Here is a 24456-nt window from a genome sequence, read left to right on the forward strand (position 1 = left end):
TGAGATGTGTGAGGTAGCATTTGTTCTGAGCGTGACAAATGCGCTCCCAAATGCAAAATGTAAATTGTAAGCAAGATCGCCAATCCATGACCACCTTCTTTGCACTTTTCCTCATCTCCCAATGCACTTATGACATTTCCAAGTGCCAATAAACCCTTGTTAATGTGAACACCTTCTTTGAAATGGAGACCATCCGCACCTGTCCTCTTGGCTCGTTCAGAACCTGCAAGATCCACTAAGTGAAGCTTTGCATATAGAAAATCTTCACACCGATCTTCTGCAGTACCTGGATCACCACTTAATGCCGCATCCCATTTCCTCTTATTCACCATGTTGATTGTAAAGATAGCATGAGAACGACTGGATTGATTATTCATGTTAGTGCTTCCAGTAGCTCGACACAATGACCCTTGAGCTAAAACAGAAGCCATTTCTTCTTAAGCGGTGACATCTATCTCTGTTACACCTGTAAGATTTATTCCACCATTAGCTGTTTCCCGAATTTGTATGGGTGACTTTACATAGAGTGTTGGCTTTCCACTACCCAGACCATCCTTAGTATGTAGCTTCTTTTGGTCCAGAAAGTTTCTTGCGCACTAACCCAAAGATCATCTTCATAATGACGGCCATCCTCTAATGTTACCTTTAGATATTGCATTGGCATATCGAACTAACAGCTGTTTTTAGAAAAGCTCCCATATCTGACACGCTTCTGCATTGGTGTAACGTCAGCACCGCCCTAATGATAGAATTAAAGGTGCTATCACAGAGGTGTTTAATAGAGATGATTATGTTTCAAGTGCAAAATCTTTTTATACAACTTTTCCGCATATTGCATAAGTGCCTGCACTCTGTCTCTCCATTCTTTGATTGTGCATAAACCTGACAAATCTACTGCTAAAGAGGCAACGGGATATTCACCAAGTGGTTGGAAAATAGCAGCCATGTACATTCAACCGGAGCTACACATTTAGCTCTAAAACCAATCAATCACAATGAAATATTCTGTCAACCACTGCAAATTCTTTACTGCCTTATTAGACATCAACAGAATTTCTTAAGTCTTTGCACTAGCCTAAGATACAAAGCACATCAGGTTGTTTTTTGAAAAATGCTTTCACAGCCATCAGACCACCTTAAATATGTGTCGTTTCCCAATTTCGTAGCGCAACCAGTGCAAGGTCAATGTTTTCGCTACGAAATCACTAAAACAGATGGCGCTACGAAACTGCTAACGTATTTATGCGCTGCGAAAACACCCTGTCTTTAAGCTAGGCAAAAAAAATTTGGCAACAGACTTTTCAGTGATAACAGACTATATGGGCTTTTACTGGATATTTCACCTTCCAAAGGAAGGATGAATCCAGAGGCTACCTGGCCCGATTACAGACTCTGCCTAAAGAAATAGAATGTAAACACTTCCTGAATAGTAGATCTGATGATCAGCAGCTCTGATACCATGTAGAATTTTTTTCTACAATTATCTAGCTCGTTCTGATACCATGTAGAAATTTTGAATAATTTAACACATATTCAACAGAGATTATCCTGATCATGTACTATTGCAGAATACATACACAATACATAAGCTCCTCTACGTTGATCATCAATATAGCAGCATCAATAACAATAAAACATCAAGAGCATTCACACATTAACACAATATGTATCCCGGGGAAAGCATCTCGCTAAAAACCCCAACTATCTGTATATTAATGATTGAGACCATGTAACATCACAAAGTACAATGCTTATCACAAGCAATCCAGTACCAGCTCCACCTGTTACACACAATACAGCTCAGATCTGATCTCTGAATCTATTCCACTGCTTGCCTGCCTCCACTGCTCAATACCTGCTCAAGAACTGATGAGAATGGCTTACCAAACTCATATTTCACCTACAAATAGTCACTCACACAATGTTGGACGTGAGCACAAGCTACAATACTGGGCAAATACGTGAGCAAACTCATTGGCATACTCAATCCCTTGATTGTGCAAGATCTGGTGCACAACTATAGTCACAACTGATAGCAATCTGATCCTCTACCACCTGTCCCTATTGAACTGAACATGCACTGACATGCAACTGAGTTAACTGATGTATTCATTAGTTGTATTATGAGTTAATAACTTTTGAATTAATTAATAACTAATTCACCCAACTCATCTCTAGTCTATTCGCCAGTTAGACTAAATACAACCAGTTTAACAAAGCTAAACTGAACACAACTCCATCAACTCCACAATCGACTCCACCAAACTCAACTGATTGAGTTCTAACTGAATTCATGCATGCAATAACTCAACTGACTCATAAGAAAAGCGTATTTCCTTCTGACAGCTGCATGTGCCACCTCTGTAGCTCAAACTGAAGTGCTCCAAGAGAATAAGATCAAGTTTATAGTCCAAATATTATTATGAGACAATAATATTTGACTTTTCTATTTTTGACAGCCAGTCTAAAAATAGACTTTGATCACTCACACTGTGACCAAAAATAGAAGTCCATCTATTTTTCCCAACTTGACCAATCATCCATAAACAGCAACTTGCAATCCATAGACATGATCCATATGTCTAAAAATAGACATAGTCTAAAAGTAGACTTGTGCCAAAAATAGCCTGCGGGCCCACTTAGTGAAGGCGACTCTTTTCACTAAGCTCCATCAACTTGTTGCAATCTCCACAACAACTATATAAGCAAATTTCCCTCAAGCAAGCTAAGAAGGATAATAAATTATCACCAAAGTATTATGGTCCATACAAGGTGTTGCAAAAGATTGGTACTATGGCATACGAATTGGAGCTTCCTGCAGCTTCTCGATTGCACCCAGTTTTCCACGTTTCATGTTTAAAGAAGTTTATACGCGACAAGCTCCCAGTTCAAACAATACTTGATGAGGAAGGAAAAAATATATTGGAACCGGAAGTAGTCACAGAAACAAGAACTCGACAGCTACGAAATCGATCAATTTTGGAGTATCTTATCAAGTGGAAGAACTTATCCACTGAAGATTCCACATGGGAGGATGAGAATTTTATACATAAGCATTCAGAACTACTCAAGCGTTGAGGAAAACACTTTTTTGAAGGAGAGGGGCATGTTGGGTCCCTATAATACTAGTGATTACCCCATTACTATTGTAGTTGTATCCCTTATTAATATTGTTTTGCCCCTATTGTCCCCATATTGTTATTACTGTGCCCCATAGAATCCCTCTATTGTTATTTTTGTGGCTTTATATTATTATTGTTAGGTCGGTTGGGTTATATTGTGGCTCCTTAGACTCCTATATATAGAAAGGAGGTTTTGTCATTTGAATCATCGAAGAATTGTTCATTTATGTAATGTAAAGGAGGTTGCCCCCTCGAAGAGGCTGAATTCTAAGGTGTTGATCTATCTTTTCTATCTTTTTTTGAGCTGGTTTCATAACAGTGTTTGTGGCTGGAGCAGTCTATCCCCATCATGGCATACTTGATTCACTGCATTACCCAACTTCCTTGCAAAGGAGAGGACTCTGCAGACATCTCAGAGGGGAAGCAATGACTTGGCCATCGCAGAGGCCATGAAGAAGAAATACAAGCCAATGAAGAAGAAAAGGGACTACGCAATATCCAGCATCAACGATAAAGCAGTGAAAGTGGCGACCAAAATACTGGCCGGTAAGGTTATGTGCAAGTGCCACGCAGACAAGGTACCTGCATCGGTGGTAGAACTTACTGAATAGTGCACGGAGGGGGTCCATTTTAACTAGTTCGAGTTCCTCTGCAAGGAATTCTTAGAGAATTGTCGCGAAGCTCAGGAATAAGGAAAAATGTTCCACTATGCATGGCTTCTACTATCCATAGTGCTTGTGGCAGGGGAATTTCCAGAAGATAGTCAATTCCCCACAATTGATAGGGATCTACTGGAGGTCGTGAAGTACGCTTTACTCTAGGCCACAAAGGATGCAAATAGGATCCACAATAATAAGATATTATGGGTGTTCATGGAGGTGAACCTCAGAATGGGGATCAATCGCAAGCCGCGGTTGTCACCTACTGTCTACAACAGCCTGCAAAGTTTTACGGAATTTAAAGTAGACATCCACAACATATACATCTGAGCGCGCAAGGACCCGGCTAAGCAATGGAGAGGGCTACCCTTTGTAGCCACGGACGATGTCATCTTTAACATACTTGAGACATGGCTTCTGAAGTGGCATGCTCCAGACATCACGAAGATAGAGAAGTCAGCGACACAGAGGAAGAAAGAGGAGGCCAAACTGCGTATGACAAAGTTGGCAGAAAAAAGAAGGAAGGAGGCAGCGACAGCAGAAGCGTAGGTGGCACGAGACGCTGCACAGACAACAACTGAATAGGAAAAGGCCACAACAGTAGCAGCAGCATAGGAGGTAGCCGCGAAGGCGCACGAGGGCCAAACATCACCTTTGCATGGGAAGGAAGTAGAGGAAGAAGAGGGAGGCACAGACCCACAAACCTTGTCAACATAGTTTAAGTGCCAACACCCGACCGAGTGGATAGGGCCGCATAAGAAGGTCAAGGCATCAAAGTTGTCTAATGACCCGATCACCTAACCGAGGGTGATCTGCATGACATCGGCGAGATAGTGCATGATGTCACCTCCGAGGCCCTCCAAATTTTTATCCAAGAGAACCAGATTGTGTTGGGGGCCCTCAGAGCATAGTTGCAGGAGTTGCAGGTGCGCACTCCTTAGGCTGGTACCCTTTCAAACAACCTCGCAGTCGGAACAACGACAACAGAATAAATGTTGCGTGCTTGGGTGAGGAATACCATAGTGCTACCAGAAGGGGCACTAGTGACAACAAATGAGGCTGACATGCCTACGGTTAGCGCGTTGAAGGGTCTCGGCATCAACATGGCTACACTCCCGTGGGAGACCTTATACGTTCTGTAGGATGGGATAACTGCAGAACTGCGGGCTAGGGAGAGTCACGCACTGCAAGTCCTCAATGAGAAGAAAATTAAGATGGAACAGTTGAGCTTGTAGCATGATGAGGTGGTGTCACAGAATCGACAGCTGGTACAGGTACTAGATAAAGCTTGTCGAAGCATCCCTAAGCTAGCCATTCCAGTAGACACACCAGTAGAGGCGCGCATCCACAGGCTAGTAGCAAGGGTGCGTGAGGCGTGGGAGGAAATGACAAAGGCTCAGTTGGAGCTGAACCTTCAGATTGCCGAGCTGCGATTAAAGGCACAGTCATCGACTCCTCCAGAAATTAGAGAAAATTGCACCAACACTATTATAGCGAGACTAGACGAGATCAACAATGCAGTGCTAGACTGCACTAGCATGTTGGAAGAGTCATTTGAGGTCCTCACAAATCTGCAGGAGGACCCCAACATCCAGCACTTAGACACAAAGGCACGAGAACTAAAATAGCAGTATGACAACATCAAAGGAACTACGCAAATGGTGGTCCTCACTTAGAGGCTTGTGTGGATGCAACAGGCCAAAGCACTGAAAGAACAAGTGGATGCGGCACGACACAAGGAAGTAGTCCTGAAGGCATGCGTTCAGCCTTGGATTGATGAGGCCTTCACCATCAGAACCGAAATTGAAGGAAAGCTCACACAAATGTAGGGGATACAGGCACAGATGCAGAGAAGTAGTTCTGACACCGCGGTCTCGGAACAACACATACAGTAGATCTAGCAGTCAATAGCTCAGTGCGCTACAAATCTTGCAGCAGTTCGAGCAGAGTTGGAAGGACTCCGCGCGAAGATCTTTGTGCCGACAGAGTGACTCAAGGGTGAGTCACGATGTTTGTGTTGCGGGCCTGTTGGGCATGGTATCCCCCCAAGGCATGTTTTGGGGCTTAAAGCCCAGTTTTTAACCAAATCCTTTTGTAAAAGCTCCGCGAATTGTGGGCGCGGAGGGAGAAATCATAATAGAGTCACAGGGTTGTTCGCCCTAGTTTTTGTAATGTAATGTTACCTGGATAGACCTACCCATCGTCTGCGGACCATGGGATTGTATAAATAGAGCAAGGCTCTAAGTGTATAGGATAACGAATAGAAGAAGCAGGAGAAGTCTAAGTGAGTGAGTCAAAGTGTAAAGTGTGTCTTTGGGTCATATAGTAGGAGAAGGCTCTGCAGCTGAGTGCACAGAGGCCTAGTAGTCCGTAGTTGAGTGCACGGACCCCTACAGCTAAGTGCGCAGGGCAGGTCGAGTCAGTAACTGTAGTAAGAATCAATAAAGATAAGTTTACCATATTTCTGTGTATCTTTTCCTATGTTAATGTATGATTAGGTATAATTTGCAAGTATACTATTTATTTGCTGCGCGAACTCATACAAATGTTTTGTGTAAATAAATATAATGTAAGACATACAAGTATGTAAAGATAATTAAATGATATAGGAAGATAAGTAAGATCTTGGGTAATAGCACAGAGCGCTACTCTAGCAGCACAAAAGCTACACAACCCCTGGTTAGGGCTGCACAAAGGCAGTATATCAGGGCAAGAGGAACAGGAAAGTGCGCGAAGTGACCTGCGTGTAGGGACGAATAGTTGGACCAGTCGAATCTCTCAGACATCTCAAGGGTGTGGAAACCTGTTTCCAACACCCTCCCATACTACTTCGGCTGAGACCTTAGTCCGTGCCCCGCAGGCTGTTGCCAAAAGGGCTAGTAGTACCAAGATTTGTTTGGCTAATTAACTCTGAACCTGGGTCAAGCCCCTACAAGCCAACATCGTTTAACCAACCCAAACACAATCCAATCATCAAAATATACCTCCATGAACTTAGGAATAAATTCCTTGAACATAGCAACAACTACGTGAAGATCGCAGGTGCATTCTTCAATCCAAACAACATTACCATGTACTGAAAAAACGCCAATTAGTCGCGAAGGTTGTCTTGCTCCTATCCTCCAGCACGATTTTTATCTGGTGGTACCCAGAGAACCCATCAGTGAAGGAATATGCTTCCTGGCCATCTACATTGTCCAACACTTAATCAGTGAATGGAGTCGGGAAAGGATCATGCACACAAGCGTCATTCAGCTTTTTGAGATCTATGCATATCCTTATTTCATCCTTATGCTTCTTCTCCTGTACCACCATTGGGCTTACCCAGTTGAATTCTTCCACAGGCTCAATGATGCTTGCCATGAGAATCTGTTGAGGCCCCGAAAATCGGGTCGACAACAAGGGGGATACCCACCCGGTCCGGACCTTGGTTGGCAGCTCCTTATCCATTTGGTATAGCGGGTCCGACTGGGGATAATGGGACCAGTTTCCCAATCTAAGGGTGTGTGTGTGTGCAGAGTTGGATGTTGCTGATCTAAGAGTTCTTAATCTAAGCTACTTTAATCTAATTTTATGATATTGTAATCTAATGAAAACAGCATGTCTAATCTATGCTAACCCAGGATGTATTTCTTCTATTATGCGATCTAAAGAGATTTCAAATAATAACTGGTAATAAAGATCATTCAGCTATCATCAGAATGGAAATCAATTAAGATGAACCACTTTGCATAAAAAGTTAGGCAAAACAGTTGTGAACAGCATATCGCATAATAAGTTATTCATATATCAAACATAAATAAATGACTCCACCGTACAAAAGTGCCAAATGGTAACTCAAACATTCGTGCAATAACATATAAACAACTAAAAACTGTATATCAATTTAAGAATATAAGCAGAAATAGCCAAGAGATAAAAGTACCATTTATGACTGGTCCTACTCATAAGCTTTAAGGAACAATGATTTATCTCCACTTGTTCTAATATCTACCAAGAGTACAGAACTGCAACATCAGTAGCAGATATCAAATGCAAAAATTAATAAACCTTGATCCATTCATTCATCAAAACCTCCTCTGAGGGTGCAAAAGTGCATGTTCTGAGGACAAGTTTTTGACAAATTTCTGGACCCTTCTCTAAATGCCTAAGAAGGATTTAAATACTGCCAACTAAATAACTTAATTACACAAATTTCGGATACGGTTTAAATGACCGCCCTTTATCTAAGGAAACTTATTTCTAAAAATTCATTTTAATTCCTAACTATTTATGTATTTGCTCCTTAGTGCTGCGAGCATGTAACATTTGTCTGGGAAGAGTCGGCTGGTCATCTTCTGCTTTTGCTTGGGTTATGAAAATAGAAACAGCAAGCGCTGGCACCACTTTTTAGTAAACTAGAAGATATTTCTGGGAATCATCTTCTGGTTGTGCGAATTTACTGTGTATACTTGGTAACAACCCAAATTCCTCTTAAATTTCCTCTGTTTTTTCTATTTCGGTTTCCGGACTCATGGATGACTAAGCAAGTTAGGGACTTTGCTTTCTAAACAATTTTCTTAGCGATGCGTGATTAGCGCTAGGTGCTAATCGCGCATCAAAAACCGCCTCCGTTCTTTGATCCGGGCCTTTCTGGTGCGTTTTCCGCCTTTAGCGCTTTTTCCTTTACCAGGCATAAGCTTCAGAATTTTGTAAACATGCTGCTTTTGTGAGCTTTTGACCTTGAATGTTGAATCGCTTATTGATATCAGCATCTGTTCAGTAATACTCTGAAATCTGCGTTTCTGTTGCATGTGGTATCCATTTATGAGGGCATCTCTTCTCTGTTCTCCGAGCATTGACGCTTTCCCTTTTTCCTTAGATGTTTCCTGCACTTTGCTTCATGTTGTTCCTTGTTTTTTATTCCTGCAGTGTACGCAAAGGAAAAGAGTAACGATAATAAATTTTGACATGAAAGCCTTAAGCTCTACGAATGTATAAAATCATGACACCCACAGTGAACTGACTCTTCAAAAAACACAAAACTATCCTTCATGAATACTTTGGTGTACATTCATTAATCTTCTTTAAGGCGCACGCCCAATTTTTGGTTTAGGGACGGCTTTTCTTGAATGCTGAGCCGAGGAGAATTTGCGATGAGTGATTTCTGCGACTCGTATTGCATCAACGTGTTTATCGCATTATCAAGATGTGTCATCGCAGAGTTTCCTGATCAGTTTGGCGCAGAATCGCGCAGATCGCAGCATCGCAAGATCGCATTTATCGCAGATCGCAGCATCGCAAGATCGCAGATCGCAGCATCGCTGCAATTTGTTAAGTTATTTGTGTGTTGTTTATGCGACGTTGCGATATGCGATGTCGCATATCGGCCATCAGAGATTTCTTAAGATTTTCATTTATGGGCGCTTCTTAATGTATGCGATGCGATGAATTTCGCGCCGCTTCTTCGTAGTTTCTTATTGTGCTCATAAAGAAATGTTTCACTCTTCTCCGTGCGATGTATTTTTGAGGAGTATAATACAAAAATTTTATAAAATTTTTTGGATTTTTTACTAAGGGTCCCCACTTCTTTAGTGTTATTGCTAATACTAAAGAAGGAGGGGGGTTGTTGGTGGTCACAACAATGGCGATTCACTTGGAAGAACCAGTTATCTCTGCTTTTCTATTGAATTCTTTAAACTTCAAAACAGAAAAATTTTCATAAATCTAAACTTTGTTATGGACAGATAGAGTACATTATGCCTTATTCTATCAATGATATTTTGTTTCAACCTCTTTCTATTCTAATTGTTTGCTTCCTCAGGCTTGTCCTTGTATCTACATCAACCATTACTTGGTCTTGTAAAGATAAAATAAAGTCTTCTCTGTGTGCTAGCTTTAAAATATGCTCGTTTGTCGTAGGTAGAGCCACTGCTGCCAGCAGGCGTCCATAGCCTCGACAGGGTTACCTGTTTACCCAGCAATGATCCTTTATCCTGTTTAAGGTTATCTACAACCCTCAAAGAAAAATCCATATTGACACTTTTTCCTTTTTTATTCTTAAAGAACAGTGTCTTGGTTTGGTATCCAAATTATGACACAGTCATTCACCTGATTTACACTTTTGCTGAACAAGCTGGCTCGTGATGAGACCTCTTATTCTTTGAGATATAGTGTTTCTTGGATTGTCCCTCTGAATGCTACGATTTTCTTTCACAGGGAGGATATCATTGTTTTCCTTAAGAAAGCTCTGGACGACAATAATAGAGTTTGAAAATAGCAGTTTTACAGAGAATCTTTATTTTGTTATTGATACCTTTCATTTTGCTGATATAAAACAATTCCTTCGCTAAAGGTTGCTTTCATCAAATTTTTTGAAGTTGAAACTAGTATCATATCTAGGCTAAAGCTTTTAACTGTATCTGTCAATAATAAAGATCAGATTTTCAAAAATTTTCTATTTATACAAGCGAAAAGCTCAAAATCTGAAAGAGAATTGGTGTCTTTTCGTGAATACCGATGACAACCATTAACAACTGGTTTTATTATAAAAAAGAAAAGAAAAACGAAACTATTCTACAAAACAGAAGAATAATCTTCTATGGAAAATATATTTTAAGGATTTGACCATTAACAGGCAAAGAATCCCTTCTACCTGCTAGATCCTGTAAGACAAATGTTGATGGACCTATGACTTCAACAATCTGAAAAGGACCAAGCCACATGTTTTGAAATTTTGTATGTTTTCCCTTTTCTTCATGAGCCTTATCCCATTTTAAAATTAAATCTCCCATTTGAAAATTTTTTCTGGTCATTATGTTTGAATCAAAAGAGGATTTTATTAGTGCTTGATGATGAGCATGGGTTCTCTTAGCTTGTTCTCATTGCTCTTCTAATTTGATTATTTCCATTTGTCTTAGTTGTATGGAGGAAGTAGATACTTCATCAATGTATTGTATTAAAGACAAAGAGGGAATGACTAAGTGAGTTGGAAGAACCACTTCTTTCCCATAAACTAAATTAAAGGGGGAAGTGCTGATCGAAGCTTTTTTTGTTATTCTATCTGCCCATAAAGTGTTTACCAAAGCTTTATGCCAATTCTTTTGGTTCTGGTCAACTGTTCTTTTAATAATCCTGATTAGGTTTTTATTTGTTGACTCATCTAACCCATTACCTTGTGGATAGTAATTGGCCGAATATTTTAGTTTGAACCCTCTTTTAAGTGCAAACTCAGTCATTGCATTTCCAGAAAAGTATGATGCATTATCAAACATTAAAGCCGTTGGCAATCCAAACCTAGTGATTATAAATTGATCTATGAATTAAATAATATTTTCAGAATTAGCTGCCTTGAGGGGAACTGCCTCTACCCATTTAGTAAAATAATATGTTGTCGTGAGGATGTATCTATGCTGCTTAGAAGAGTGAGGAATGATCTCACCTATTATGTCCAAGCCCCACTAGCTGAATGGTTGCTCAATGTTTACCGATTGTAGTGGTAGGGACGGCTTCTTTTGTTTTCCAGCAGTAGTTTGGCAGACTTGACATTTCCTCACGTAACTGTGTGAATCTTTGAACCGCGTAGGCCAGTAATATCCTGCACGTAAAATTTTATGTGCAGTAGCATCTCCAACATAGTTTCCGCCTACTGGTCCATCGTGGAGTTCCTGCAAAACTTTTTCGGCTTCAGTTTTTTCAAGACATCTAAGAAGAATAGAATCATAATTCTTTCTAAAAAGAATATCATTTATGAGCTGATATTGTTTAGCTTTTAATCTCAGAGCTCTTTTCTTAGTGTGATCCAGGTGTAAAGGAGCATACCCGTTCTTAAGATAATAAATGATATCAGCATACAATGATTTTGCATCGTTTAGGCTTACCTCATACATTTGTACCTCTTCGGATGAAATTTCAAGGATTTGCGATGCTCCAGCCAACATTTTGCAGAAGCCTTGACCTCTTACAATGTTTGCTGGTTTAATCTCAAGATCGTATTCCTGTAAAGCAGTGATCCAATTTGCTCTTTTCTCGCCCATATCCTTATGTACTAGAATATTTCTTACCACTGGAAACGGTACTATGATCTTAGTATGGGTTTTGAGTAAGAAAGGTCTGAAATATTTGACCGCTTTGAAAACAGCATAGGCCTATTTTTCTACGTCTGAATAATTGAGTTCAGCACCTTGTAAATTTGAGCTAAAAAATGCAATTGGAGCTTCCGCTTTTTCTTGATTTGCTTGAGTTAGAATCGCAGCATATGATTTCTCTAAGGCAAATGTGTATAAAACAAAAGATTCTGAAAAATTCGGGGTTGCTAAAGATGGAGCATTAATAATAGCTTGTTTGATTAGGTTGAATGCTTCATGTTCATTTTGACCCCATTTGAAAGTTGAATTCTTTTTAATCATGGTTTGCAAAGGAGACACAATTCGTGAAAAATCTGGGACAAATCTCTTTACAAAATTGATTTCACCAAGGAAAGATTGCATGGCTTTTTTATTATGAGGTAGGGATATTTTAGAGATTTCTTTGATTCTGTCAGGATCAATGTGAATACCAGATTTTGACACTATGAATCCTAGAAGTTTTCCTTCACTTAATGCGAAAAAAGATTTCTTTGGGTTAAGTGAAATCCCATACCTTAAACATCGTTGAAAAATTTGTTTTAAATCTTTGAGATGGTCGCTTCGCTTCTTGGAGTACACTGTTATATCATCCAGATAAATCACTACAGATTTATTGACTAAACCCTTAAATGCGATGTCCATGGCTCTTTGAAATGTAGCGCCAGCATTAATCAAACCAAATGGCATCTTCCGATATGCATATGTGCCCCATTTAGTTCTGAATGTGGTTTTCAACTGATCATTGGGATGTACCAGCACTTGATTATATCCTGAAAATCTGTCCAAGAAAGACATTAGTTCTGAGCCTGCTACTGCCTGTAATATTTGTTCCATAGGTGGAAGAGGAAAATTGTCTTTTTGACAGGCTTTGTTAAGATTCCAAAAATCAATACAGATTCTAATATCTCCATTTTTCTTTCTAACAGGTACCATATTGGAGACCCATTTGGAATGTCTGACGGGGAAAATTATTCTGGCTTTTAATAACTTATTTAGCTCAGTTTTTATCTGATTTTCTAAATTGGGGTGGATCTTTCTCAGTTTCTGTTGGACAGGTTTTTCGTTGTCAATCATAGGAATAGTATGTTGAATGATAGAAGTGTCGTACGTCTTCAGCTCATCGTAATTCCAGGCAAAAACATTTTTATATTGTCTCAAAAGACGAATATACGCTAGTTTTTCTTCAGGGGCTAGGCCTATGCCTATATTAACGTTTTGTGGTTTATCATCGGTTCCTAGGTTTACTAATTCGTAGTTTAGAGTTGGACTGTAGAGCTTTGAATTGGTAGACCTTTTAAACCGGTTTTTCAAATCGTATAAGTCTTCTAACTTAACCACCGATTTAGGTATAGCATTATCAATGCTATTTTGTTGTATTTGTCGATCGTGATGGTCTTCGTCAATTATCTGATTGGAGTAGGATCCTTCAGAAGTGAGGAAATTTACAATATCAGGATCGTCATTGAATACTCTCCAATTTGTAATGTTGTCAGGGATGGATGGTCTAAAGATTAATTCTATTGAGAATCTATCTGGACTAAAGTCTTCGGAGGGAATAAGCCTAGAGGCTACGTTAGCCAAAAGGTTTGCGCTCGCGTTTTGGAGTCTCGGGATTGAAGAAATATTAAATGCTATGAAATGCTCAGTCAGATCTTGTACTAAAGATTGATAGTGCTTTACATGACCTGATATGCAATGTATAGTGTTACGTACCTGTTTGATGATAATCTCAGAGTCTCCAAAGACCTGAAGATACTTGACGTTTAACCCGATTGCTTTGTATAGGCCTTGCACCAAGGCCTTATATTCTGTTGTATTGTTTGGGCAATTGAATTCGAGTCTGCACGTAAGCATGGTCTTGTTTCCTTCTGGACTAATCAGAACACATCCTGCTCCTGCTCCTTCGTTAGATTTAGAGCCATCGAAATATAATTTCCAAAAGAAAGATGTATTTACAGGTTCATCTACAAAATTAACGCACTTTGAACTATCAGTTTGAGAAAAATTTTCGATTTGGGACAAAACTAAATTTTCTAAGTAAGGTGATGTGTGAGCATTGAAATTACCGAGAAAATAATCTACCGAGTAATTGCCTATAATACTGTTGTTATACGATACTGCTTCATTTTCTCCCTCTAATTCTATTACTATGTACTTCTGGTGTAACTCTCGTTCAACCTTTATCTGATTCGGTTTACCGTTGTAGGGTAACCACATGTGCGACCAATCGGTTGCAAAGTATCCATGGAGTTTCTTGGACCAATCTCTGCTAAGAATTAAGCCATAGAATTCTGGGATATCAGCCACAAGAATGTCAATAACTTGACATACCTTTGGGTTGGATGACAATCTTATGGTTACTTGATTAATTTCACCAACCACTTCGACTTGAGATCGATCAAGCTGAACTATGCGCACTGCGGATTTTTGTGGTTGAACATTTAACTTAGCACATATTGATCTGGGTAAAATATTCGATGAAGCACCAGAATCTACCAAACAATTGTGCACATTTTTGTTGAAAATCTCGTAAGTGAGAAGAAACGGGGGAGTGTGAGATCTTGATCTTCCTCCAATCAAGGCGATATCATTTGGATCAATCTTATTGATCGCGTTAGTTGGAGGTCTTCCCATGTTATGGGAAGCTTGAGAGAGTACAGCGGCAGGCAAAGGTACAATAGGCACAGCATGTAATTCTTTCATCATTATCTTCTGTTGATGCTTCAATTTGCTCAATTCATAAAGGGTAATATTAGCCCTAGTCTTTTTCATGTCATCGATAATATTGTACTCCATTTCATCCGACACTATCAATGTTTTTGATGGAGTTGTTTGATCTACTCGGACTGGGCTAGATTGAGTCGTTTTAGTAGTTGTTTTCTTTGTTGCGACTTTATCTTTTGTTGTAGGGCTTGCGCTCTTCTGCTTAGGGGTAGTTTGGGGAGGATCAAGCTGATTTTTGCTTCGTGTGCTTACCGGAAATACTTCTTGATCTTCTTCTTGTGGGAGGATGAAATCCCACATGCCTTGTAATTCCACAACTTCTTTGTCATCAGTCTGCCCTTTAGAGGCACTTTCTTCTTCTTCTTCTTCCTCAGTTTCAGCATTGGAGATGGCATTGGGTGGTTTTGCATCCGTTGAAGGACCTCTTTTAAAAGCTCTGTAGGGATTTTTTGAAGAAGTTTCTGCCACTTGTTTTTTTATGTCAACCATCTCATTAGACATGGTCTTTAATACTTTCTGCAATCCTTCCAAATCGAAAGGGTCTTTTGTTTGTTTCTTCTTGGAGTCTTCCTTGAAGGTGACTTTTTTAGACTTTCGTTCCTCTATCGCGGATCTCTTTTCCAGGGCTATTACGTGTTTCTCTACTGCTATCGCCTCTGTCATGTTTTCAACTAAGGTTGTTTTATTTGCTCTATCCACGAAGATTGTTATGTTTGATGGTAAAGCAGTAATATACCATTCACATCGTACTTCTTCGCTGGGTTGGGAAGCAGTGGGAATTTTGTTGAGAATTTTATTGAACCGTAAATCGAAATCTTTGATAGGTTCTTTAGCTTGGGCCTTAAGATTGGATAGGTCATTGATTAACGTTGTCGTTGATCTGTCATCACCAAACTTGATAAGGAATTGATTCTGGAAGATATCCCAACTTGTGATAGACCCGGAGGGTAATGAAAAATACCATGACCCGGCTATCCCTTGTAGTGTATAGGGAAAAAGCCGAACAATAGCATCTTCGTTAGTAACTCTGTTGAGATTGATAGAAAGCATGAAATTGTTTATGTGTTCTTCCGCTAGCATGCCCGCTTCTGGATTGAATTTGGGCAGCCATTTCTCAGGATGGGCCGGTATTTGACTCAAGGGCGCAGGCATTAAGACTGCCCCAGGGTTGTTCCATGGAGACTGGGCCATCGTTGAGCTGCTAGTAGAGAAAAGTGTAGGAGATGATCTCTGTGGCTGGGAAGATGAGGATACTATGATCGTGGATGATTGAAGAGGGGTTGTGGTAGACGGATGGATGATGGTTTGGAATGGAGGTGTGGGTGGTTGAATTCGTAGTGAGGTAGTTGAAATGGGCGATGTAGACGAAAGAGTCTCACTGTCAGACTCTTGTGGTGATTTCCTCACTCTTTTCCTGGTGGGAAGAGGCAACTCAGTTGGCTGGATGCCAAATTTTTCACTCTTTAACCTGGTTAGGGGATGAGCAAGATTGTACTGCGAAGTCACACTGCTTTGAGATTTATCAGACCTCTGAGGAGAAATGGAAAATCCCTGAAGTTTGTGAATCAGATATTCAACTCCATGAGGTTTAATGGTAGACTGGTCTGAAATATCAGGGTGTGTAGCAGCGATTGATACTCGAGCGGCTTCTGATTCTGGATTTAAATATACTGGAGAAGTCGGGGGAGATGATAAGGGTGATTTACTCTCAGAATGGTATTTAGATTTTGATTTAAGTGCCATTCATAGTTCAGGCCCTCCTTCTAGCACCAAATATGTTGAGGCCTCGAAAATCGAGTCGACAACAAGGGGGATACCCACCCGGTCCGGACCTTGGTTGGCAGCTCCTATAGCGGGTCCGACTAGGGATAATGGGACCAGTTTCCCAATCTAAGGGTGTGTGTGTGTGCAAAGTTGGATGTTGCTGATCTAAGAGTTCTTAATCTAAGCTACTTTAATCTAATTCTATGATATTGTAATCTAATGAAAATAGCACGTCTAATCTATGCTAACTCGGGATGTATTTCTTCTATTATGCGATCTAAAGAGATTTCAAATAATCACTGGTAATAAATATCATTCAGCTATCATAAGAATGGAAATCAATTAAGATGAACCACTTTGCATAAAAAGTTAGGCAAAATAGTTGTGAACAACATATCGCATAATAAGTTATTCATATATCAAACATAAATAAATGACTCCACCGTACAAAAGTGCCAAATGGTAACTCAAACATTCATGCAATAACATATAAACAACTAAAAAGTGTATATCACTTTAAGAATATAAGCAGAAATGGCCAAGAGATAAAAGTACCATTTATGACTGGTCCTACTCACAAGCTTTAAGCAACAATGATTTATCTCCACTTGTTCTAATATCTACCAAGAGTACAGAAGTGCAACATCAGTAGAAGATATCAAATGCAAACATTAATAAACCTTGATCCAATCATTCATCAAAACCTCCTCTGAGGGTGCAAAAGTGCATGTTCTGAGGACAAGTTTTTGACAAATTTTTGGACCCTTCTCTAAATGCCTGAGAAGGGGTTTAAATACTGCTAACTAAATAACTTAATTACACAAATTTCGGATACGGTTTAAATGACTGCCCTTTATCTAAGCAAACTTATTTCTAGAAATTGATTTTAATTCCTAACTATTTCTGTATTTGCTCCTTAGTGCTGCGAGCATGTAACATTTGTCTTCTGCTTTTGCTTGGGTTATGAAAATAGAAACGGCAAGCGCTGACACCACTTTTTAGTAAACTAGAAGATATTTCTGGGAATCATCTTCTGGTTGTGCGAATTTATTGCGTGTATACTTGGTAACAACCCAAATTCCTCTTAAATTGCCCCTGTTTTTGCTATCTCGGTTTCCGGACTCATGGATGACTAAGCAAGTTAGGGACTTTGCTTTCTAAACAATTTTCTTAGCGATGCACAATTAGCGCTAGGCGCTAATCGCGCATCAAAAACCGCCTCTGTTCTTTGATCCGGGCCTTTCTGGTGCGTTTTTCGCCTTTAGCGCTTTTTCATTTACCAGGCATAAGCTTCAGAATTTTGTAAACATGTTGCTTTTGTGAGCTTTTGACCTTGAATTTCGAATCACCTATTGATATCAGCATCTATTCAATAATACTCTGAAATCTGCGTTTCTGTTGCATGCGGTATCTGTTTATGAGGGCATCTCTTCTCTGTTCTCCGAGCATTGACGCTTTCCCTTTTTCCTTAGATGTTTCCTGCACATTGCTTCATGTTGTTCCCTGTTTTTTATTCCTGCAGTTCACGCAAAGGAAAAGAGTAACGATAATAAATTTTGACATGAAAGCTTTAAGCTCTACGAATGTATAAAATCATGACACCCACAGTGAACTGACTCTTCAAAAAACACAAAATTGTCCTTCATGAATACTTTGGCATACATTCATTAATCTTCTTTAAGGCGCGTGCCCAATTTTTGGTTTAGGGACAGCTTTTCTTGAATGCTGAGCCGAGGAGAATTTGCGATGGGTGATTTCTGCGACTCGTATCGCATCATCGCGTTTATCGCATTATCAAGATGTGTCATCGCAGAGTTTCCTGATCAGTTTGGTGCAGAATCGCGCAGATCGCAGCATCGCAAGATCGCAGATCGCATTTATCGCAGATCGTAGCATCGCTGATCGCAGCATCGCAAGATCGCAGATCGCAGCATCGCTGCAATTTGTTAAGTTATTTGTGTGTTGTTTATGCGACGTTGCGATATGCGATGTCGCATATCGGCCATCGGAGATTTCTTAAGATTTTCATTTATGGGCGCTTCTTAATGTATGCGATGCGATGAATTTCGCGCCGCTTCTTCGCAGTTTCTTATTGTGCTCATAAAGAAATGTTTCACTCTTCTCCGTGCGATGTATTTTTGAGGAGTATAATACAAAAAAATTTATAAAATTTTTTGGATTTTTTACTAAGGGTCCCCACTTCTTTAGTGTTATTGCTAATACTAAAGAAGGAGGGGGGTTGTTGGTGGTCACAACAGAATCTTGTCTAGCTCTAAGCGAACCTTCTCCTTATACTTCGGATTGAGATGATAAGGTCTTTGCTTAATCGGCTTTGTGTCGGGCTTCAACATAATCTTCATCATTCCTAGGTCCTTGATTATCCCCTTCAGATCCGTAAACTTGGTAGGGAATAAATCCTGGTATTCGCAGAGTAATTCAGTGACCTTATCTACCATCGCATAGTCCCAGTAGTCTCCAATCTTCACGAATTTGGGTTCTTCCTCCATACCAATGCTCATTTGTCTCATTTTCAATGATGCGGTTATATCAGGGTTCTCAATCTGTGATCCTTTAACCTCGTAGTGACCTTCTGTTTCCAGTATGTTAATATTTTTTGGATCCTCATCTTCTTCTTCAGCAGTCACGTTATAGCATTCCAGCATGTGACTTATCTGAGTAGCCCACTCCAGGTTAATCAGGTCCAAAGGATCCTGTGGTATCCGAAAGATAGTTGCTTTCACTTCTTGTAGTGTCTCATCAATACATTCAAACCTGTCTTCAAAAACTAAATGTCATCACAAAGCCCTCACGAAGAAAATCCCATTTATCGGTACCATGGTGGAGCTCAGTTTCTATGTACCAATTCATCAGTACAACATCCAGGGTATGACAGAACAAGCGCACCCACTCAGGTTGGGGCTTTTATCCATAAGCCTGGGCCCATTTGGCCACATGCGTGTGTGTATCCTCCTGCCCATCATACTTGTCTGTCATTCGCATCTTAGCCTTCCCAAATCATGTTCTCATCATCCTCCGACATTCGCGCCAATCATCAAAGCCTCCTTTATGCATACCCCACCATCTTGCAGGCGTAGCGCGCAGTGCCCAATCCAACACCTGCAAGCACTGATTTTCTGGTATCTCCCTTTCAAATGCATCCAAAAAGATATCTACCTCATTCAAGCCATCATAAGTAGGCAGGTTTCTTACCTCTGAGCACACACAACACAGCGATCGGGTCATCATGTGCAGTTCAGCGTAGTTACTTCGTGTAACCGATTCTGCCAGAGTTCTAACTCTTCATCGGAGTTCGAAGTGCAGGAACTCTCGCAATCCCATGTAATTCGTCCATCCGCGGTGGGATTCACCCAATCTTGATCTCGTGCTGTTATCTTATAGATATAGTCCAAATCATCATCACTCTCATAATCGCGGACTGGTTTCGTATAGCGCGATCCTTCAGCAGGATCTAGAGGTACTATTACGCGTAGCGATTTCTTCTCAAAGATCATCTTCCACTTCTTTAGGTTGATTACCCTGTTCATATCAGTAGCCCAGTCAATTCCCAGGAGCGCAGGATAGGGGTTGTTGTCATCCACTATCTCTATTACTTCAAAATTAGCCAGTGCACTCACACCTTCAATATCCACAGTCACCCCCTGCAGCTGCCCCATGGGGATGATCTTCTGTTGATTCGCCATCCTTAGCTGAATCAGAGACCATGTAGTGTGGGTCTCCCCATCTGTTCCCAAGTCTGCTTCGGTATGACATTTGCATTTGACCCCAGGTCCAAAATAACCTGATCCATTTCATACTCTCCTATTTGCATGGTTAGTCTCATCTCCCATCCCATTCTTGTATTATGCTTGCCAATCTTTCGTACTATGCGTGGATATCTCGACGCGGTTCCAGTGCATCTATTGATGAGCTCTTGTAGCCCTTTCATAGCCTTACTATCGCGCAACAACTTCATACAGGTCTCCAGGGAAGTTGTGAGCATAGAGGGGTTCATCTTTTGGTCAGGCTTATTCTTGCTTCCTGAGGTGGAGGCCTCAGCAAAGCTCTTCTTAGCTTCCATGAAGGTTTCATGTGCATGCTCCAAATCAAACTCAACATCCTTCACTGGAGCTTTGCGGACCCATGTACTGTCTTCTAGTTGCTTCCCCTTGTCATCTCCCCTCGCGATTCCACTTCTGAGCACTATATTTACATTTGGATCTTCTTCATGCGGCTCAGACCTCATCATCTGCAAGTTTTGAGTCAGCGGAGGTGCTAGCGCCCCTTTGTCACATATCCTTGCTATCACCGTAGGACAGTCTTTTGTTTCATGATCGAACAACATGCAATACTTTCACGATAGGTGTGTTGGGTTAGTGCAATCACGGGCATAGTGTCCCAGTCCTCCGCAATTGTAGCAAATCAACCATCCTCGACCTCTGCTAGGTCCTCCTCCACCTCGGCCTCGTCCACACCATCCCTGCGCTCTGGTCAGGGGGCCGCATTTCTTCCTGAACCCTATAAGCGGGAGTTTTATTGATCATCAATTCACAACTCCTGCAATTATGTTCATCATGCCCTACCGACCTACAAAAGTTGCAGAACAGCTGTTGCGGTGTCCACACAAACTTTTGTAGCAGATGAGAGTTATCCGTGGCATGTTTTCCTGCTACCTGACAGATAGTGCACCACAATGCAGGCCCCGCGCTAGGTCATGCTTGAGCTTCTAGCCTTAAAGGAATTGGTCCTCCTCCTGCAATATAGTTCGTAAACACTGGGCAATGGTCCTTGTCATGCCCCTGACTCTTGCAATTCAAGCACCATACCTCCTTGCACACCTCTGGTCAAACTGTCCTATCCTGCTTCAGAATTTTCATCTCAAGGCATAAAATTCTTTAGTTGTGCATGGATCTGCTGAACCCCTAGGTTTCGATCTTGCATCGGAGTTTCATGCAGTCTCATTACAATCTCCAAGGCCTCTGCCTAAGTTGTTATATTTTCTTGCGACAACGCAACCCTTAAGTGTGGCAGTAGCGAAGCCACAAACCACTCACGATGTTGTCCATCTGTCAAATTCATGTTGGCTTCACGGATTGTACACTTCAACCTCTAATCTAGTTCCCAAGGCATCTTGCCTGGTTGCATCATGATCTCCTTGAATCCCACAATCGACTATGCCTCAAATTTAGGCCTACTAAACTCTCTATTCAGTGTTGTCTGGATGTCTGCCACTCCAGCATTCAGGTTATCATTAGAGTACTTGATATACCAGGTTAGTGCATGATCTTGCAGAGAACTAACCAGTGTCACCTTATTTCTATGATCATTTATAACCCCTTGAGCTTCCCATACAACTTTCACAACGAACCAGAATTGGTCTGGGTCATCATTTCCCAAGCCTTTGAACAAAGACAGCTTCACTGAATTTTCCATACTGAACTGCAGTGCAGTTGGAGGTGGTACAGGTGAAGTTCGAGGCGGTGTGGGTGGAGGTAGTATTCGTGGGAATCCTTGTCTTATTAACTGAATAGAACTTTGTAGAGAAACCTTCGCTATCCCTTCCTCGTCACCTCGCGAAGGTGAAATCAATGGGCTATATTCAGGACCCTTTTGTCCTTCATTCCTATAAGTTTTTCCGCTTCACTTAGTTCCAAACATCAAGGTAGATGGATAACCCATTTTTCACACAATAGCATTTTAAACCAGGTATTCAAAGATTTTACGTACTTACCTCGCGATCAGTTGAAGAAGCACTACTCCGCCTCACTGTAGCTGACTGAGGTTTCAACTGCGAATTCTGTCACAAATCCTCTTATGACGCGATCAAACTAATGATCAACAATGTGGGTGATCTTGTCCTCAGATGCTTCCAATTTCTGTATTAGCTTTGGGGTCCAAACAATAGGATCGTTAAGTTTCCACCTTCCTTGGCTATCTGCTAGCTTCGCGATCCACTCATATAGCTCAATTGGGAAGGAGTAGAAAAAGATCTCATGGATCTTTGTATATAGGTATCTGTCCAACCATTGTTCCTTTATCAGTCATGGGTTTCTGTTCTCTTGTGCTGCGAATTCGTGGATCTTTCTATCCAACTAGTCTCTAATCTCCCTCTTAGTTGGGTTCCAGTGATACAACATCACACATCTCTTATGCAGATTCTGGTCCCGGCAACGGAACCATTTGTTGGCTTGAAGGGGCCTGACCCAAGTTCAATGTTAATTAGCCAAACAAATCCCTACACTACCGATCCTTTTAGCATCAGCCCATGGAGCACAAACCGAAGTCTCACCCGAAGCAGTATGGGGCGACGTTGGAACCAAGTTTCCGCACCCTAAGATGGTTGTTGTTGGGTGTGAAGCTTGATTATCTTTTGTATTCAAAGGTCTCAGACGGTTGTATACCCCAGGAAGATTGTACACCCCTCAATGCGAAGGGGTGCGGGGGGGCCGATCCCCCCCCCAGCTGAGGGGTCCGGGGGCCAGCGGTCCCTCGGCAGGGGTTCGGGGGTAGCGCCCCTGAAGCTAAAAACAGATGTAAAAATGCCTTATAAAAGTCTAGTAATTTCTAGTCAATCTGGGCCGTTCATTAGGCGGATGATCTGACGGTAGAAGTTACATTTAGTTTAGGGTTTTTTTCCCTAGAAGGCAACCCCTCACTATGTATGGGGGAATTGTATTGTGTTTATATATATATATATATATATATATATATATATATATATATATATATATATATATCATATCTGTATTCTGAGGGAGGAAGAGAGAGGAGATTGAGAGCGAAGAGAGTGTTACAGCGGATTTGTTGTAGGTTGTATCTCTTTAAAGTTTGCTGGATAATATAAAAGGAAGGACTGGTTGTCTCTCCGTGGACCTAGCCCAAATTGGGTGAACCACGTATATCTGTGTCTCTCTTGTTTTATGCGTTTTCTTTATTTATATTTATGAAATATTTTATGTGTTCCATCGCTCCATAATATATAATTTTCTAACAACTGGTATCAGAGCTAAAGGTCTATTTGGCTAATAAACTCGTAGGAGAGAAGGGTTCCTAGTTCGAGTGGGAGCAATGGCGGAAGATGGTAGGTTTAGGGTCGAAAAATTCAATGGCAAAAACTACCAGCTGTGGAAGATGCAGATGGAAGATTATCTGTATCAGAGAGATCTGTACCTACCATTGAGCGGAAAGACAAAGAAGCCGACGAGTATGACAGACACAGAATGGGATATTCTCGACATAAAGGCACTTGGAACAATAGGTTGTGCCTAGTGGCGTCGGTAGCATTTAATATTTCAAAGGAAATGACAACAGAGGGTTTAATGCCGGAATTGGCTAAACTATATGAAAAACCCTCAGCCTCAAATAAGGTATTTCTTATGAAGCATTTATTTAATATGAAGATGTCAGAAGGTTGATCTGTTACAGATCATTTAAATTATTTTAATACAGTTACAAGTCAGTTAAGTTCTGTAGGGGTAACTTTTGATGATGAAGTTAGGGCTCTTTTATTTTTGTGCTCATTTCCAAAAAGTTGGAATGGTTTAGTTATGGCCATTAGTAACTCTATCTTTAGATCTAGTATTTTAAATTTTGATGATGTTGTCGGTGCAATCCTTAGCAAGGAAATGTGACGGAAAAGCTCCGGTGAGACATCAGGTAATGCTTTGACTGCAGAGACTAGGGGAAGAAAAATGGAAAGAGGAAAGAGCCCAAGATATCGCAATAAGTCAAGAAAATCCAGATCCAAGTCCAGATCGGGGATAGTGTGTTTGAAATGCGGGAAGAAAGGACACCTGGAGAAATATTGCAAGTCTCGGAAGGGAAAAGAAGGAGACGCGAAGCAAGAAACTAATCATGAAGCGAATGTAACAAGTGATGTGTTGCAAGATGATTTGATTCTTTCACTAGAAAATATTATTGATGCCTGAATGGTAGATTCAGGGGCATCATTCCATGCCACACCTAATAAGAAACATTTTCATGATTATGTTCAAGGAGATTTTGGACAGGTTCGATTGGGTGATGATAAACCCTGTAAAATCATTGGAATGGGTACAGTTTTCATAAAACAGTAGAATGGAAATC

This window comes from Pinus tabuliformis, chromosome 8 (genome assembly GCF_031772625.1).
Source record: "Pinus tabuliformis cultivar Carrire ecotype Pingquan chromosome 8, CPIR1, whole genome shotgun sequence".
In the NCBI taxonomy this organism is placed as follows: Eukaryota; Viridiplantae; Streptophyta; class Pinopsida; order Pinales; family Pinaceae; genus Pinus; species Pinus tabuliformis.